This window comes from Mirounga leonina, unplaced genomic scaffold (assembly GCF_011800145.1).
Source record: "Mirounga leonina isolate KUSES-001 unplaced genomic scaffold, KU_Mleo_1.0 Mir_168, whole genome shotgun sequence".
Lineage (NCBI taxonomy): Eukaryota > Metazoa > Chordata > Mammalia > Carnivora > Phocidae > Mirounga > Mirounga leonina.
Genome location: NW_023270426.1, coordinates 43,527,876 through 43,544,481, shown reverse-complemented (window position 1 = coordinate 43,544,481; position 16,606 = coordinate 43,527,876). Strand labels below are relative to the sequence as shown.

The 16,606-nt window shown below is 42.7% G+C and overlaps 1 protein-coding gene and 1 long non-coding RNA gene across 3 annotated transcripts in view; one reads left to right on the top strand and one right to left on the bottom strand.

Moving 5' to 3' along the window:
• The window catches only part of SMN1 (survival of motor neuron 1, telomeric), a 34,147-nt gene extending 30,875 nt beyond the window's left edge, over window positions 1-3,272 (top strand). For both annotated transcript variants that reach the window (XM_035014604.1, XM_035014603.1), the window contains one exon: window positions 2,923-3,272. The gene's annotated coding sequence lies outside the window, so the exon portion shown is untranslated. The remainder of the gene's footprint in view (window positions 1-2,922) is intronic.
• LOC118016882 lies at window positions 498-11,425 on the bottom strand. Its single transcript, XR_004680962.1, has 3 exons — window positions 11,074-11,425; window positions 3,563-3,787; window positions 498-879 (listed from the first exon to the last, which is right to left on the bottom strand). It is a non-coding gene; the product is annotated as an uncharacterized LOC118016882 (long non-coding RNA).
• Window positions 11,426-16,606: the final 5,181 nt, after the last annotated feature.

Genomic DNA, 16,606 nt, shown 5'->3' with positions numbered 1-16,606 from the left:
AGGGAGCCCCACATAGGCTTGATCTCAGGGTGGCGAGTGTCCATGCTGGGCGTGGAGCCTACCAAAAAAAAAGTATAGTGACTTATTTAAGATTTTATAACTTGAAAGAGAGCGAGTGAGAGCACAAGCAGGGGGAGGGACAGAGGGAGAGGGACAAGCAGGCTCCTTGCTGAGCAGGGAGCCCAATGTGGGGCTCCATCCCAGGATCCTGGGATCGTGACCTGAGCCAAAGGCAGATACTTAACCGACTGAGCCACCCAGGCGCCCCATATAGTGACTTTTTAGAACATAACTACCATGAATGAGAATTTAGTGTATTTATTTTGAAGTCATTCTACAAGCAGTTTACACAAGACTAGAGATAGTGAGAATAACTTTGTTAGTAATTTTGATGAGAATTCAAATATAGCAAACCCAAGTTTTTATTCCATATTTTCCCAGTATTTAATATATGTGTGTGTGTGTATCTAAAGTGGGTAACATTCTTTGGAGTCAACTAACTGTTCATTAGTTGTTATGCATGAGCCTGTATTTATCTTATACTGATTCTAGATTTCAGTACATTCTTTACTGTGTTCTGTCTTATTATTTTGATGATTCTTCATGGATTTCATCAAAACACAATACTTTCGAGATTTCATGGCTCATGATTTTGTTAAATGGACAGATTACAGGTCCCTTCTTTGTTGTGTAACAGCAAAATACTTCATTTTTACATTTATTAGCACCAGTAGGAATGAGCAGTCCAATTACTGTTTTTCATTTCTGTATCATCTGTTAGCTTGCATTTACTTCTGTATCCACATCTTTCTTTTATGTTTGTCCACTCGCAGCTTTACCAAGTGAATTTTGGTGCACAAGCCTCATGAAAGGTGAATACTGGATGGGGCAGGGAAAAAAGATGAATACTGTTACATGTTTGTTTTTTAGCAAAGTGCAGTAGTTCACGTTTTTACCACAAAATATTATGGTGAAATCCTCCCTGTTTAAGGACTGAATGACACTACTGTATTTCCTTTTTTTTTTTTTAAGATTTTTTTTTTTTTAATTTTTTATTTATTAGAGAGAGAGTGAGAGAGAGAGCACAAGAGGGGGTAGGGTTAGAGGGAGAAGCAGACTCCCCGCCGAGCAGGGAGCCCGATGTGGGACTCGATCCCGGGACTCCGGGATCATGACCTGAGCCAAAGGCAGACGCTTAACGACTGAGCCACCCAGGCGCCCCCACAAATTTTTTCTTAAGGGCAGCTGACTCAGTCGGAAGAGCACGTGACTCTTGATCTCGGGGTCGTGAGTTCGAACTCCACATTGGGTTGTAGAGATTACTTTTAAAAAATAAGAAAATGAGGGGCCCCTCAAAATCAGCACTCATAATCAGTGAGTGTATTATCTGTTGTTAAATAACAAATTACCCCCAAATTTAGCACTTTAAAACAGCACATTTATTATCTAGTTTTTGTTGGTCAGGAATCCAGGAGCAGCTTATTAGCTGGGTGGTTCCCATGAGACTTATAGTAGTCTCAAGTTTTTGCTGGGACTGGAGGATCTGCTTCCAAGCTCACTTGTTTTTGTTTGGAGACCTGAGTACCTTCCTTCTTGGGGCTCTCCATACACAGCCTGAGAGTCACAACATGGCAGCTGGATTCCCTAGGGCAAGTGATCCAGTAGAGAGTGAGCAACACTGCACCGTCCCTTCCACCTTTTTCTGTTCTTTAGATCTAAGTCCAACCCACTGCAGTCACAGGAGTGGGATGACACAGTCAACTGGAGGGGATTACCAAGGGCATGCAAAACAGGAGGCAGTTAAATCACTGGGGATGATCTTGAAGGCTGGCTACCACAGTGAGTTACAGTAAAATATATACAGAGATGAAGAAGAATAAAGTGTTCAAATATAAGGGATAATAAAATCACTAAAATTCTGTATTTTAGATTTATAAAAGAATCCAGTAGCATTATAGCATAATTGCAAAATAAAAGTTTTATCATTATTATTCTAAGTAAATTTTCTCTGTTCTTTGGCAGACCTCTAAGAAATAGTCATGAATCCTTAGAGTTATTAGAACTGCTCAAAAAAGAAACTCAAAAACTAAAGTAGGACCCCAGTGGACCCAGATGATACACCAGGAATTAATTTCCTCTTTTTGCTTTTGTTATAAGTTTTACAAATTCCTTCTTATCTACTGTTTATTAAAATGGGTATCTTAGTACAGTGAATTTTTCTCTGGATAGTGCTTTAGTTGTATTTTGTAGATTCTATTATGTAGAATTTTTAGCATTTTCTAGATACTCAAACTTTTTGTTTTCAACTCTAGAGATATATAATGTTTTAATTTCTAGATAATTAGGTTTAGTTACCAGTTGTAGTTAGGTGATGTTGTTTGTATTGTAATCACTGTTGGGGTTTTGTTTTTTTAAGATTTTTATTAGAGAGCGAGAGAGAGCACAAGCTGGGGGGGGCGGGGCAGAGGGAGAGGGACAAGCAGACTCCTTGCCAAACAGGGATCCTGACACGGGACTCCATCTCAGGACCCTGGGATCTTGACCTGAACCGAAGGCAGACGCTTAACCAACTGGGCTACCCAGGCGCCCCAGTTTTTTTTGTTTGTTTGTTTTTTTAATACATGATTTTGATCATTTTGTAATATTTTTAATTCTGTTAGGACAGATCAAATACCAGTGTTCCTTAAAAAAAATTTTTAGGTAGTCTGGCACGTTTATTCTTGCATGAATTTCACAATTTGTGTAATTATTTATCTTATGAAGATTGAATTTAATATTGTGTTGTCTTTATATTAGTTTATTCTAGTTTTACTTCCCTTGATGAGTGTATTGCTTTCCACTTTCTTTTTCTTTTGATTTTATAAGAAAATGCGTTTTTAAATTGCATATGTATATCTAGATCTTTTTTTCCCCCACATTCAGGTGCAGCTCTCTCCCAAGGAGAATGGTATTTTGATGCACCATGGTCACCGTGAACAGAATTTCATCTTTTTCTTCATGAACAGTTGGTTGGGTGGAATAATCACCTGCATTTCCCCTTGTTGCATGTGACTCCTGCTTAAATAGCCAGCCCTGTGTTCCAAGGGAATAATCAGTCTGAATAACTCAACAGTGGAAATGTGAGTAATTAAAGAAAGTCAGTCACATGTAGTACAGAAAAGTCAATCTGTGAAAATGTCAACTCAGCCCATTTGTATATTGTAACTTTCTTAGTATAAAGTATGTTAAGCTTTTTATTAATGCCTTTAAAAATAAATGGTAAATTTTTTTAACCTTGACTGTATGAGTATTTTTCTTTAGAATATATATGGTGAGGTATATCTGTATAAAAATGTAAGAGGGGGAAAAAAGGTAGGAAGAGAACTCAAACTTGCTTAGATAAAGGGTTGTAGGGCAAAGATACAACCATTTGTAAAGCCATGTTGTTGATAATCCAAGTTTAGGAAACAAAGCTTACGTGAAGCTGAGTGTCACAGCACTGGACCGAGCCAGGCGGGGACCACGGCTCTGTTCCATTTCTTAGAAGTCATATTGTCATTCTCCTCTCCACACTTTGTCTTACCTGCCTGCCTCTCTCTTTTCTGGCCTCCAGATTTTCCTCGTGCGCGCTGCCGAACATGGCTGCCCACGCTTTAGTGCTTTCATCACTGCCTTGCAGTTCCATCTACTATCCATTTGACTGTATCTCTGTCAGCTGAAATTCTCAGGAGAGGTTGAGAATCCTGTTGTTTCAGTTGAGTCTAAGGATGGGTATCCATGCATCTGGGATTCTCCCTAGTCTTTTTAGCTGTGGGAGAAGAGGTTAATATAAAAAGTTCTATTTCTTTCAGAAGTTTCGTCTGAACAAACTAAATGTACCTAACTTATTTGTTGAATAAATAAAATGAATATTCAATTCCTGGTAAGTAAACTTCACAGAATGAGATGTTGTATGGCTTAAGCTTTCTTGTACAGGTGAGAAGATTTTTATTTTTCTTGACAGCCAGTATTTTAAACATTTGGCATCTTTTCATTGCCTGAGTGTGCCAGGTTAAATTTAGTTATGAAGATAGCTTATTTGCTTTTGATGACATTTTTGTCAATACCTAACAGTTGGAAGGTGGCTGTAGGTTCAGGCAAGTCGTTCATTTCAGCAATTACTTAGTTTTGTTTATGTGCTGGGTACTCTTCTACCTGTTTGGAGATTAGCAGTAAACAAAACAGATGAAAGTTCTTGCTTACAGTGGCGGGAACCACTGGCAAACAAGTGAAGTGTGTAAGGCGCCAGAGAGTAATGCATGCTGTAGACAGAGATGAAGCAGGGAAAGGGGTTGGGCAGAGTGCAACTGGAGTGTGGATGCTTTTTTAAAAAGAATGATCAAGGGGGCACCTGGCTAGCTCAGGCTGGAGAGCATGTGACTCTGATGTTGGGAAAGTATGCGACTCTTGATCTTGGGTTTGTAAATTCAAGCCCTGTGTTGGTTGTAGAGATTATTTAAAAATGAAAAAAAATTTTTTTTGAAGAATGGTCAGGGAAGCTGAGGTGACATTTGAGCAGAGATGCGAAGGAAATGAGAGCCATTCATGTAAGTGGAGAAAGAACCTCCCTGGCAAAGGAAATGGTAAGTACAAAGGCCCTAAGAGTGAGTTTGGCATGTTCAGGGAATGGCAAAGAAACCAGTGTGGCTGGAATGGAAGTGAACAAGGAGGAGAGATTAAAGAGATGGAGATAAGAGAGGTAGCCAAGGGTCAGGTGACCTGTAGGCCACTGTAAGGTCTTCTGCATTTATTTTCATCTGGGATCCACTGGAAGGTTTTGAACCAAAGGTACAGCATGATCTGATTTATTAAAGTGTCTTATGACTTCTGTGTTTATGTTGAAAATAGACCATAAGGTTCAAGGGAGGCAGCAGACTGACTGGTTAGGACCAGTGGTTTGTAGTGGTTGGATCTGAGTGTATTTTTCAAGTAGAGCTCAGCCCTTGCTAATAGACTGATTACATGTGGAGTATGAAAGAGAAATCAAGGCTGACTCCCTAGGTTTTGGGCTTCAAGTAGAAGAACAAAGGTGGAATTTACTGATATGGAGAAATTGGCATAGAGTACTTGCAGGAAAGGAAGGATAGGAGTTGGGTTTAGACAGGTGAAATTTGAGATGAAACTCTTAACTCATATTAAGAGGAGTCAGATATGAGTCAAGAGTTCAGAGGAGAAATCTGGGCTAGAGATGAAAATGTAGAAGTTAGCATAGACTTGGAATTTCAAGCTGTTCAGCAGAACCAGATCTCCAGGCAAGTGCATTTACATAGAGATGTCTGAGAACTCTGGAGTACCCCCAGTGTTTAGAGGTCAGTTACGAGGAAGAGCAGTAAAGGAGACTGAGGGAACTCTGAGTGAGTTAGGAGGAAACCCAGAAGCGGTGCCCTGGAAGCCAAATGGAGCATTCCAGGAGGGAGTGATGGGCCACATTATGCTGGGTCAGATGCTGTTAACAAAGTAGGGTGAGGACTGAGAAGTGTTCATTGAATTGAGCAATATAGAGATCATTGGTGACCTTCGTAAGAGCTGTTTTGGTGGGATGGAGCAGAGAAAAGCCTGTGGGAGAGAATGTAAGAAAGAACAACTGAATATTGCACCATATAAACAATTCTTTCAAGGAATTTTGCATTTCTGAATTTGTTATATTTATATATTCGTAAAATCATATATAACTTTGAGTTTTTTTGTGAATCTTAGTTCACTTGTGTACTTGTTTATGACTATGTCATTTGTTTACATTAAATTTCTTACTGTGAGTCCTGATAAAAATCTGAAAAATACGGAGTTAGAACAAGAAGATGTAGGTATGGTTGGATAAGAGGTTGAGGATGGTAGGGGATGTTTCTCATGTGGGCACAGTGGAAGAACTGAGGGAGTTGGAGAGGGTTGTAATAGGTGATCAGAAGGGGAGAAGTTTAGAAACAAAAGGGTGAGTGTCAGAGCAGTGAGTCTCCCCCTGCTTGCCTCTCCCCCTGCTTGTGCGCTGACAAATTAAAAATAAAAAATCTTGGGGCGCCTGGGTGGCTCAGTCGGTTAAGCGTCTGCCTTCGGCTCAGGTCATGATCTCAGGGTCCTGGGATCGAGCCCAGCGTCGGGCTCCTTGCTCCATGGGGAGTCTGCTTCTCCCTCTCCCTCTGCCTGCCACTCTGCCTACTTGTGCTCTCTATCTCTCTGTCAAATAAATAAATAAAATCTTTAAAAAATAAAATTAAATTAAAAAATAAATCTTTTTTAAAGATTTTATTATTTGACAGAGCGAGCGAGAGAGGGAACACAAGCAGGGGGAGTGGGAGAGGGAGAAGCCGGCTTCCCGCTGAGCAGGGAGCCCAATGCGGGGCTTGATCCCAGGACCCTGGGATCGTGACCTGAGCTGAAGGCAGACTGCTTAACGACTGAGCCACCCAGGCGCCCCTAACATACCATTTTTAATGGTACATGCACATGGTAGAGAATTCAAATAGTACAAAAGATATGCAAGAATCAAACCTCCCTCCTCCTAGCCCCTGGCTGTCCTGGTCCCCTCCTTAAAAGCAACCACTACCTTGTTTCTTATATATCATGTAAGACGTTTTTATAAACATTCATGTGCATATATCCTGTCAATCTTTTTTTTTTTTTAATGTTTTATTTATTCATGAGAGAGAGAGAGAGGCAGAGGGAGAAGCAGGCTCCCTGCTGAGCAGGGAGCCCAATGCGGGACTCGATCCCAGACCCTGGCATCATGACCTGAGCCGAAGGCAGACGCTTAACCATCTGAGCCACCCAGGCGCCCCAATGTCAGTCAATCTTTAAAAAAACCTAACTAGGTTCTTTTTGGTTTAGTAGTTTTATCATTTATCAAGTTGTTTCTTCTCAGGTCCAAATCCAGCCTTCAGTGCCTTATCTGCAGTAATAGATCCGGACTCTGTAAAGACCTGTCCCCTCAGCAGACACAGTATGAAGTTCGGTCACTAAAGGGTAGTGCTGAGACAGCACTTCTTTTCCCCACGAGGGACTACTTCTCCTGCTCCCAGTGTGCTTTTTCTAGCAACTCCCGGCCTCGTGTGTTTTTTTTCCTAGCACCCCCTGTTGGCAGCACAAGGCACCACCACAGGAGTGGCTTCCTCTGGTACCCCCAAGGCATGTTCTCGGCAAGCTCACACCTTCTTGGGCTGCATTTCCACAGCTTCGACCGACCTCCATGGCTGTGCTCTCTCCACTGAGGTCTGAATCTTAGAAATTCTATTTTGTACTTGGTGCTGATTCAGTAAGTGTTGAATCAAAAGCCTCTGTACTAAGAGCTTTTTTCCCTAAAGCCTACTTCTACTTCACATTGGCATAACTACTATACCAGAATGAATATACCAAACAGATCCTACACAAGTATTAAGGAGTATCTCTTGGCCCACAAAAGATTCACCTGGACCCTGTGTTAAAGTCTTGTTTCATTTAGATAGAAATGAAATTTGTCATTTTATATATAACTTGAATACTTCTTCCATGTTTTGGCTTTAGGACAGATCAGTGCACCTCACTCCACTCCCATGGCTGTTTTTGATCTCCCTTACCACAGTTAACCTGCAAACCAGATGCTGATCCCGAATAATGGAGGATTAGGTGTATAAACTTGAATGAAGGGCTGATCTTTTAGTTGGGGAGGATCATTCAGGAACTGCAAAGGTACTGGTAATCTGTTTCTTAAGCTCACTGATAGACAAGCAGTGTCGATTTGTGGGTTTTTTTTAACATGCCTTATTATAAGTATCCTTTGGTGTGCAATGTTTAATAATGTTTTGGAGAATTAGGTTTTTAGAATTGACAAATTCTTGATTCAGCGGTTTTCAGCTAATTCTTCTGTAGCTAAATGTTATATTTCTGAATGACTGGAGAGAATGGCAGCATCCATTTCTAGTAAACCCTTAAGTGTTGCAGTTGAGGAGGTCCTTCTTTCATGGCAGTAAACACGGGATGCCTTCTGCATCCAGGAGGCAACCAGCAGGCCAAGTGTGAGGAGTCATGCTTGGCAGGAGCCACACACATTGACTCACGACTTAATGGGTGTGGCCTGAGCTCTGATTCGGTCAGTGAAATGCCTGGAAATAGTCACCTCTTTCGAGTGTGGCATGTTGTCCAGTGCTTGGAAGAAATTTCTGTATCCTTCCTCTAATCTTGTTTAAGTTCTCAAGTTTCTGGAAACCTCCACTGGTTGCTACCTTGGCTATAAAAGCTGAGTGTTTGCAAAAACAGAATCATAAGGACTTTATTTGAATCGTGGTAGATTAGGTTATTTGCACCAACCCACCCCCACAACTACCACCACCACTCAAAGTAGAAAATGCCCAATATTATCTCCTTAAAAATCCCAAACCACTAACAAAGAACTACGTGGCCAAAACCCAAGCGAAAAGCAGAAACCAGAGAAGTAAAGTTAAGCCCTACAGCACCGAAGCTACTTTTCCATGAGTTTTATGCTAATTTGGGCTTCTCTTTTTCTCTCTCAGGAGAACGACATCACTTGATCCCTAGAAAGTTTCTCCTTCTAAGGCCTTACACCTGGAAATGTTTTTAGCACTTTCTAGCATCCCCTGGTGTTCCACGCTTATCTTTTACTTTCTGTGTCCAGTTCCTGTAGCAGCCATTTCTCCAACGACTCTAGTTCCTTTTAGGGAGGCCAGTATTAGGAGTCAAGATCTGGTGTGTGGGGTGTTCATTACTACTAGGTCCCTTTCTAGTGTGTAGAGATATATAGCTCACTATGTGTATATGTAGATTTATATACCTATATAGGTTAAAAACCTTGAGTCCACACCAGTATTCCCATATCTAACACCTTAGAGTTCTTTATAGCCTCTCTTTTCAGTATTTGTAAATTCCTTCTCCAACAATGAGGAAACTTGGTTCTCATTCTACATGTATTATGTACTGTACTTGTATATGCCAGTCACCTCCTCGGCCCCTGGACCTTGCCTCTGTCCCCCTCAGCCTTCCTGCTCCTCCCCCAGCCACATGCTGCCTCCAAAGGAAGGAAAGAGAAGGGAAGAGCAAGACACCCAGGTGATCATTAGCAGGCTAATGTTTAAGAAGCACTACTGCTCTAACTCCGTATCTCCACCGACTCCTCTTATATTCTCCTGTGTTTCAAAAAAAAGAAGAAAAGGGCCCAAAATGGAGTTCCTTCTGCTCCTGCCCCACATCACCAAACCAAGACTTAATTTATAGTTTGAGCTCTCCCAGAAATGGAATCGTCAACCAGCAAAGCAGGAATCGCCCAATTAGCACGAGTTAGGTCATCTGCCCAGCAGACCTCTGCCATCCCCCCTAGAGGAAAATAACCTTACAGTAACCAGCCCACCTGCTTTTTTGCCTACTGTAACTTTGTTCCTGCGCCCGTATACCTGTAAAAAAAATCTTTCATTTTATACAGCTTCTCAGAGCTCTTTTCTGTGTCCTTCATTCATTGGATGCTACCTGATTCTAATCCATTTTTGTTAAAATGAGCTCTCAAAATTTTTAATATGCCTTAGTTTATCTTTTTTTTTTTAATTTGTCAGAGAGAGCACAAGCAGGGAGAGCGGCAGGCAGAGGGAGAAACAGGCTCCTTGCTGAGCAGGGAGCCCGATGTGGGACTGATCCCAGGAATGGGATCATCCAAAGGCAGATGCTTAACTGACTGAGCTACCCAGGCGACCCCCACCCTTATTTATTTATTTGACAGAGAGAGACAGGAAGAGAGGGAACACAAGCAGGGGAGTGGGAGAGGGAGAAGCAGGCTCCCCGCCGAGCAGGGAGCCCGATGCGGGGCTCGATCCCAGGACTCTGGGATCATGACCTGAGCCAAAGGCAGATGCTTAACGACTGAGCCACCCAGGTGCCTCCCGAAGGCAGCTTCTTAACGACTAAGCCACCCAGGTGCCCCAATATGCCTTAGTTTATCTTTTAACACCTATTAGAATTCTCCCAGGAGTACACATTCCTTTTGTAATCATAAAAAAAACAAAAAAACTTGTATTTAGGCAATTTCTATAATTATCATTTTGTTAATTCTGAATTTTCACATCCTAAGTTCTCTTAAAAGACAGTTTTACCTATATGAGGTCCTGGGTGGCTCAGTTGGTTAAGCGTCTGCCTTTGGCTCAGGTCATGATCCTGGCGTCCCGGGGATTGAGCCCCTCGTCGGGCTCCCTGCTCAGCAGGCCCTGCTCAGCAGGGAGCCTGCTTCTCTCTCTCCCTTTGCCCCTCTCCCGGCTTGTGCGCTCTCTCTCTCTCTCTCTCTCAAATAAGCAGGCTCCCTGCTGAGCAAGGAGCCCGATGTGGGACTCAGTCCCAGGACCCTGGGATCATGGCCTGAGCCCAAGGCATACACTTAACTGAGCCACCCAGGTGCCCCAATAAATAAAATCTTTAAAAAAAAGTGGAGATTGTTGAGTCTAGATAAATACAGGTCCAGGACCGTAAAGTGTATGTGGGGTTTGAAAACCTAATGCAAATGCACTTAATCGCATACAACTATTTTTATAACTTTTAACTTTGTGCTTGTCAGTTTCTCCAAAATATGAAATCCTTTGCAGAAGTGATTCCAGACCTTCAGGACCATTGTGAACTTTCTGAATTAATGGTAATGAACACCAGCACCTTGTTTATTTTAGCAGTATGTGGTCATGTGATAGAAAACGGTTTTTTGTTTGTTTTTTTTTAAGATTTTATTTATTTATTTGACAGAGAGAGACACAGCAAGAGAGGGAACACAAGCAGGGGGAGTGGGAGAGGGAGAAGCAGGCTTCCCGCGGAGCAGGGAGCCCGATGTGGGGCTTGATCCCAGGACCCCGGGATCATGATCTGAGCTGAAGGCAGACGCTTAACGACTGAGCCACCCAGGTGCCCGAAAACGGTTTTTCAACAGGAATTGCTCATCATAAATAAGAAAATAAGTTCTACAAATACCTATTAAGCACCTATCATGTACTAAGTACAGATGAGGATACTACAATAAACAAGACCAGGACCATAAAGTGTATGTGGGGTTTAAGTGGGCTCAAGAAAGAGCAAGGCCAGAGCTTGATGGAAACCCCGACTCACCTGTGCAGAAAATACCAGGTCTCGCCAGAGCTGCAGCTCCTGCAGGGGAAGCAGGGGGCCAGCGCTTGAGTCCAGTCATAGCTCTTCATTAGCAAAGATGGTGGCACTGCTGTAAGCTTGAAAAAAAAGCATACCGTGAGACCAGCCAGCGTTCTATGTCAAGTATTGGTGTTCGAAGTATCCCTCGTATATACACAGGGAATGTGGATGTACAGCATTTGTTTCAATGTGATTGGAGGAGGGCTTGGAAAAGGTGGAAGGTTATGATGAAGCAAGACTACACGTTACTTGTTGAAGCAGTGGTAGATACATGGTGGCTGTAGGCTACGGTCTTATTTCTGTGTGGATTCAAATTTTTCTATAATAAAATACTTGAAAATGATCTCTTCATCATCTAGCATCAGAATAAAACAAGATTAATGCTAGAGGAGATTCTCTTTCTCCCCAAGGTAGTGTCAAGATTTGAGAAAACCAAATTTTCCTTGTTCTCTCCCTTAAGAACAGGCAGGTTCATTTTTTGCCCTTTGGGGTATCCACTCTGAGGTAGTCTCCATTAGACTTCCCACCTTGGGCTTGCCCTGGGGTTGGATTCCTATCTTCTGTACAGTGTGAAGACTTGAAAACTAAACAACGTTAATTTAGTTCTGGACATTTCTTTAAGATGAAAGCTTGCTTCACTGTTCCACCTTTAACCCCAGGATCCCGCTATTCACTTCATTTTTAATTACTGAGTAGTACTCTTTTCCCTTGTGTCTCCTTTACTCACACAATTACCACACTCACAACACTGCTGAGACCAGATGTGTGGGGGTCCTACCCCTGCCTCCCAGCAGCAATTCTCGGACAGCAGCTGGGTGTACTACAATTCAACTCCGTTCTAACACTCCCCAGAGACCGTGTCAAGACCCCAGAGTTAAGAGCTCAACCCCACAAGACTGCTCCTAGCCCACTGCATTTGCTAGAGTGGTTCACAGAACTCAGGGAAACACCAGTTTATTAGAAGGTATGATAAATGATACAGATGAACAGTCAGATGAAGAGATCCACAGGCCAAGTCTGGGTTGCGGGGGGGTGGTCCTGAGTACAGAAGCTTCCATCCTCAAGGAGTTGGGTGTGTCACCCTCCCATTGTGGATGTGTTCTCTCACCTGGAAGCTCCCTGCACACTATACTATTGGGATATTTATGGAGGCTTCCTCAGGTTGGCTTGATTAATCATTAATTCCATTTCCAGCCCCCTCCTCTCTCTGGAGAATGGGAGGCGGGGCTGAAAATTCCAACCTTCTAATCATGGCTTGACCTTTCTAGGAAGCAGCCCCCATCCAGGAGCCACCCACCTCATTAGAACAAAAGGTGCTCTTAGTGCTCTTACCACTTAGGGATTCACAAGGGTATCCAGAGCTAGGTACCAGGGGGGTGGGGGGGTGAAATCTGTATTTTTCTATTATCTCACACCCAATTACTTAACACTGATTTCTTTTAAGAACATATTTAAAACTAATCAGAAATTTTGATTGTTTTAAGGAAATAGTCAATGACCCAACCCTGTCATATTTCCCTATGCTCATTTATGCTAAAAAAAACTAAGGCACTCCAGAAGAATAGAAATCTCTTAGGAAAATAGGTTTTAAAATGGATTATGACACTTTAAAATGAGGAGGAGAATGAAAGAATGGAAAAAAAAAAAAAGGCAAAGGAAGAAATAAGCGAAGCCTTCGGAATATGCTGGAGTCTTTACACCTGATGCGAGAGGTAACTCACTCCTGACCCAGGAATTTACAAAATGTTCTCCCTGAAGAAAATTAAAATTCAAGCTATCAACTGTTTGACTTAGAGATACACTGATCTATGAATAATAGTTGCTAGAACTTGCCCCACCCCCAATATAGAGTTGCATCGGATTGAGGGGCATGGTATTTGGACAATCATTCCTTTAATTTTCATTTCTATTAATGGAATTTTTTAATGCATTGCAAAAAAAACCCAGAACACCTGTGAATGTTTGAGCCAACAAAGAGCCTTCTCAGGGTCATGTCTTCCAGAAATCCAGTTCAAAATCTGAATTATATTTACATTTCACAGCTATACTTTGACTAATGAGGAAGTATAAGCTACGGGGAGGAAAATGGATTCAGAAGGGTGGATAGGTGTTAAGCAAGCGATCCTTCTGGTAGGAACACCAGATTTCTTTCTGAGCAAACACTCCTCTCCCACTTTCAGGTCATATTCTTTTCAGGGTTCTCATCTTTTTTTTTTTTTAAAGATTTTTTTTTTTTTTTTTTTTTTATTTGACAGAGAGAGACACAGCGAGAGAGGGAACACAAGGAGGGGGAGTGGGAGAGGGAGAAGCAGGCTTCCCGCCGAGCAGGGAGCCCGACATGGGGCTTGATTCCTCATGACCTGAGCCGAAGGCAGACGCTTAACGACTGAGCCACCCAGGCGCCCCAAGGTTCTCAGAATATTGAGTCCTCTTAGCCAATCAGTTCTCTTTTTGCTTCAGCCAATTTGGGATGGGTTTTCTGTCACTTGCCACTAGGGACCCCTTACTAACAGAGTACAAAGTAACCCACCAGGCGGCAGCAGCTGGGACGCCGGCTGGGGGTGCTGGTGCCTGATCTGAATGTTATGCAGGCCTTTAGGTGGGGGCAGCCAAGGAAGGCCAGGGAAGTGGCCTCAAAGAGGGAATATTGGCTCTAGTTCAGCAAGACAACGTCCATGTGGGAAACAAAGGCAAAAGAAATGCAGCTTAAATTAAAATCTCCTTACAGCTTGCAGCCCACTGAGAGATACCTGAAACCCGCAGAGTGTGACCTTCCTCAAGGAACCCAGGGCCGCCTCAGCGCCGTAATGTTTAAAAGTAACCTTACCTTGGCAGCAGCGGCCCCTCGAGGTCCTGAAAGCCTTCCCTCCAGATTCCTTGGAGACTTGCCCTCTCCCTAACCCCCACTAACTAAGGATCCCATCAGTCACTCCTCACAATCCCAGTATCGCTCTTTTTGCCCACAGGTCCTGTCCCGTGAGTAGGGAGGGGGTGAAGGTGATGTGGTTTGGGAATGTAGGTGATGTTTCGCGGGGTGGAGTCCAGAGCTGACGGCCAAGACAGAATTCTTGAGACGTCTTTGGTGCAGAATGGGGGCTTATGAAAGCACGGGGACAGGGCCTGTGGGCAGAAAGAGCTGCTCCATCGGGGTTGTGAGGGGTGGCTGATGATCTACTCGGGAGTTGGGGGAAGTAAGGAAAAGGGAGGTTTCAAAAGAACTTTCGTATGCTTAAGAGGACCGACCTGTAAGATACCGGGGGCCTTGCCTTTGTCAAGTTCAGGTTATTTTCCCCTCTAGCAAGGCGTTAACAGTTAAGATAGTTGGGAGATTCCTGGAAGAAAGTCACGCACGTCCCATCCAGGAGTGGGGGTGGGGGGAGGTTGCAGGGTGTCCGCTTGTGCTTTGTCTTCAGCTCGCCTTCTGCTCCCTCATCATTAGCACGTCATCAAAAGCCAACCTGAGAAAGCGTTTGCTGTTATAAATTACCACGACACCAACAAATCCCTCGTAGCTGTGAATATACTGTGCAATTTCCTCTAAGGATTTCTTCCTTTGAAGAAATTCAGATCTGTAATTAGTAAATGTAATTAAAATTTACCTCAGTGCTACGTAGAGAGGTCCTACATCTTTTATTGTGGTGAGGATTACACAATAAACATTTGTTAAAACTTTGGATTGTACATCTAAAAATGATGAAATTTATCATGCTTCAATAAACTGTCAAATTTTACCTCAGCACTTATTTATGAGACTCATCATTATTTTCGTATAATTCCTTCTTTTTCTTCCCCCAGTGTGTACTCAGTCGTTGGTTTATTTCTCAAGACGTGCACGCTCCAGTGTTGAGTCAGCGGGGACAGCTGTGGCTCTTGGCTGCGTACAGGTCCTCCCGTGGCTCAGGTTACAGACAACTCCATAGTGAGGGCACGGCGCACACAACATAAACAGGAAGCCTAAAAACCCCAAGCTACTCCAAGAAGACACGCAGGAGGGGGAGGGAATTCTTCCTGATTTCTATTAGTGACAACATGTATAATAATTGAAAAATTCAATCTTCGGATTATCTTTTCCTTTGAAGCAAATATAGAATACAATCAAAGAGATTCTAACTTACCGATATATATAGGCTGGATGTGTTGTTTGTTAAACTATGGTTACTAAATCCAGTTCCTGTGGTTATGATGTGAGAAACTAAGGCAAAAAGAAAAATTAAATTTCCTTACTACCTACAGCCCACTCTCAAGTCCTTGAAACAGGTAGAGCGACATTCCTCTAGGGACTCAGCTGCCTCGATGTTAATACTTTGCTAAAAGGGCAAAGGCAATCTTAGCCCGAACCTCCGCACTCCTGGATCCTGTAAGTCTACTTGAACATATAGAAATTCCTCTGGAAACTACCTTTATCTCTACCTCCTAAGATATGTTAGCAATCATTCCCCAAGAATATGACCCACTGATATCCATCTGAAGGGTCTTATGATGGAGTTTTTACTCAACAGTAATAAATGACCTTTTCCTAACAACAGCTAGCCCCCTCAATGTCCTGGAAACCTTGTTTCTTTTTTTTTTTTAAGATTTTATTTATTTATTTCCAAAATACCTGGGACGCTTACACTATCCCAAACTCCCTCCCAACTTGAAAGTATATAATGGGCCACTCCTTGTGACCCCAGTGCAGCTCCTTCTGCCTACAGGTCCTGTCCCCTTGCTCTAATAAAAACATCTTTCTGCACCAAAGATATCTCAAGAATTCTTTCTTGGTCATCAGCTCTGAACCCCAACATCTTTCCTACATCAGTTACACATAAGTTACTGGGAGTAAAGGAAATTATATAAAATAGTACTATACAGGTTTCCTCTGCTACTCCAAAGTAGAGCATTCCCATTTTCATAAACCAAACAGCATAAAGCAAAGAGTCTATTATCATTAATTAATATGGAAAACTTTTTGAGCTTTCCCAGACCCCAAAGATAACCTCTGTTAGGTTTTTCTGATACTTAGGACACATCTTGCTAACTAATGCACCAGATGAATGAAGATTAAGCACCAATGCTCACAGACAGCTCAAAGCCCTGGCAGCTTGATGCTGAGATGCTGAGTGTAGTTCCCCGGAAGGAGCCTGGTGGTGCCGCTCTCATGGCCCCGAGAGGGGCCTGCACTAGAAGGGCTTGCTGCAAACCAAATGCTGAGCACTATTTTTGCTTTTTGTTTTTTTTTTATAAAAGTGAAAATCCTCTCCGGATTTCTTTTTTTAGATTTATTTATTTGAGAGAGCGCACACAAGCAGGGGGAGGGGCGGGGAGAGAAAGAGAGAGACAGAGAGAAAGAAGCAGATTCCCTGCTCAGCTCTGCACAAAACCTGACTCAGGGCTGGATCTCAAGACCCTGAGATCATGACCTGAGCTGAAATCAGACGCTTAGCCGCTGAACCCCCCAGGTGCTCCCAGACTTCTTTAGGTTAGATAAAACAGGTACCAATGTAGTGGGTACTTT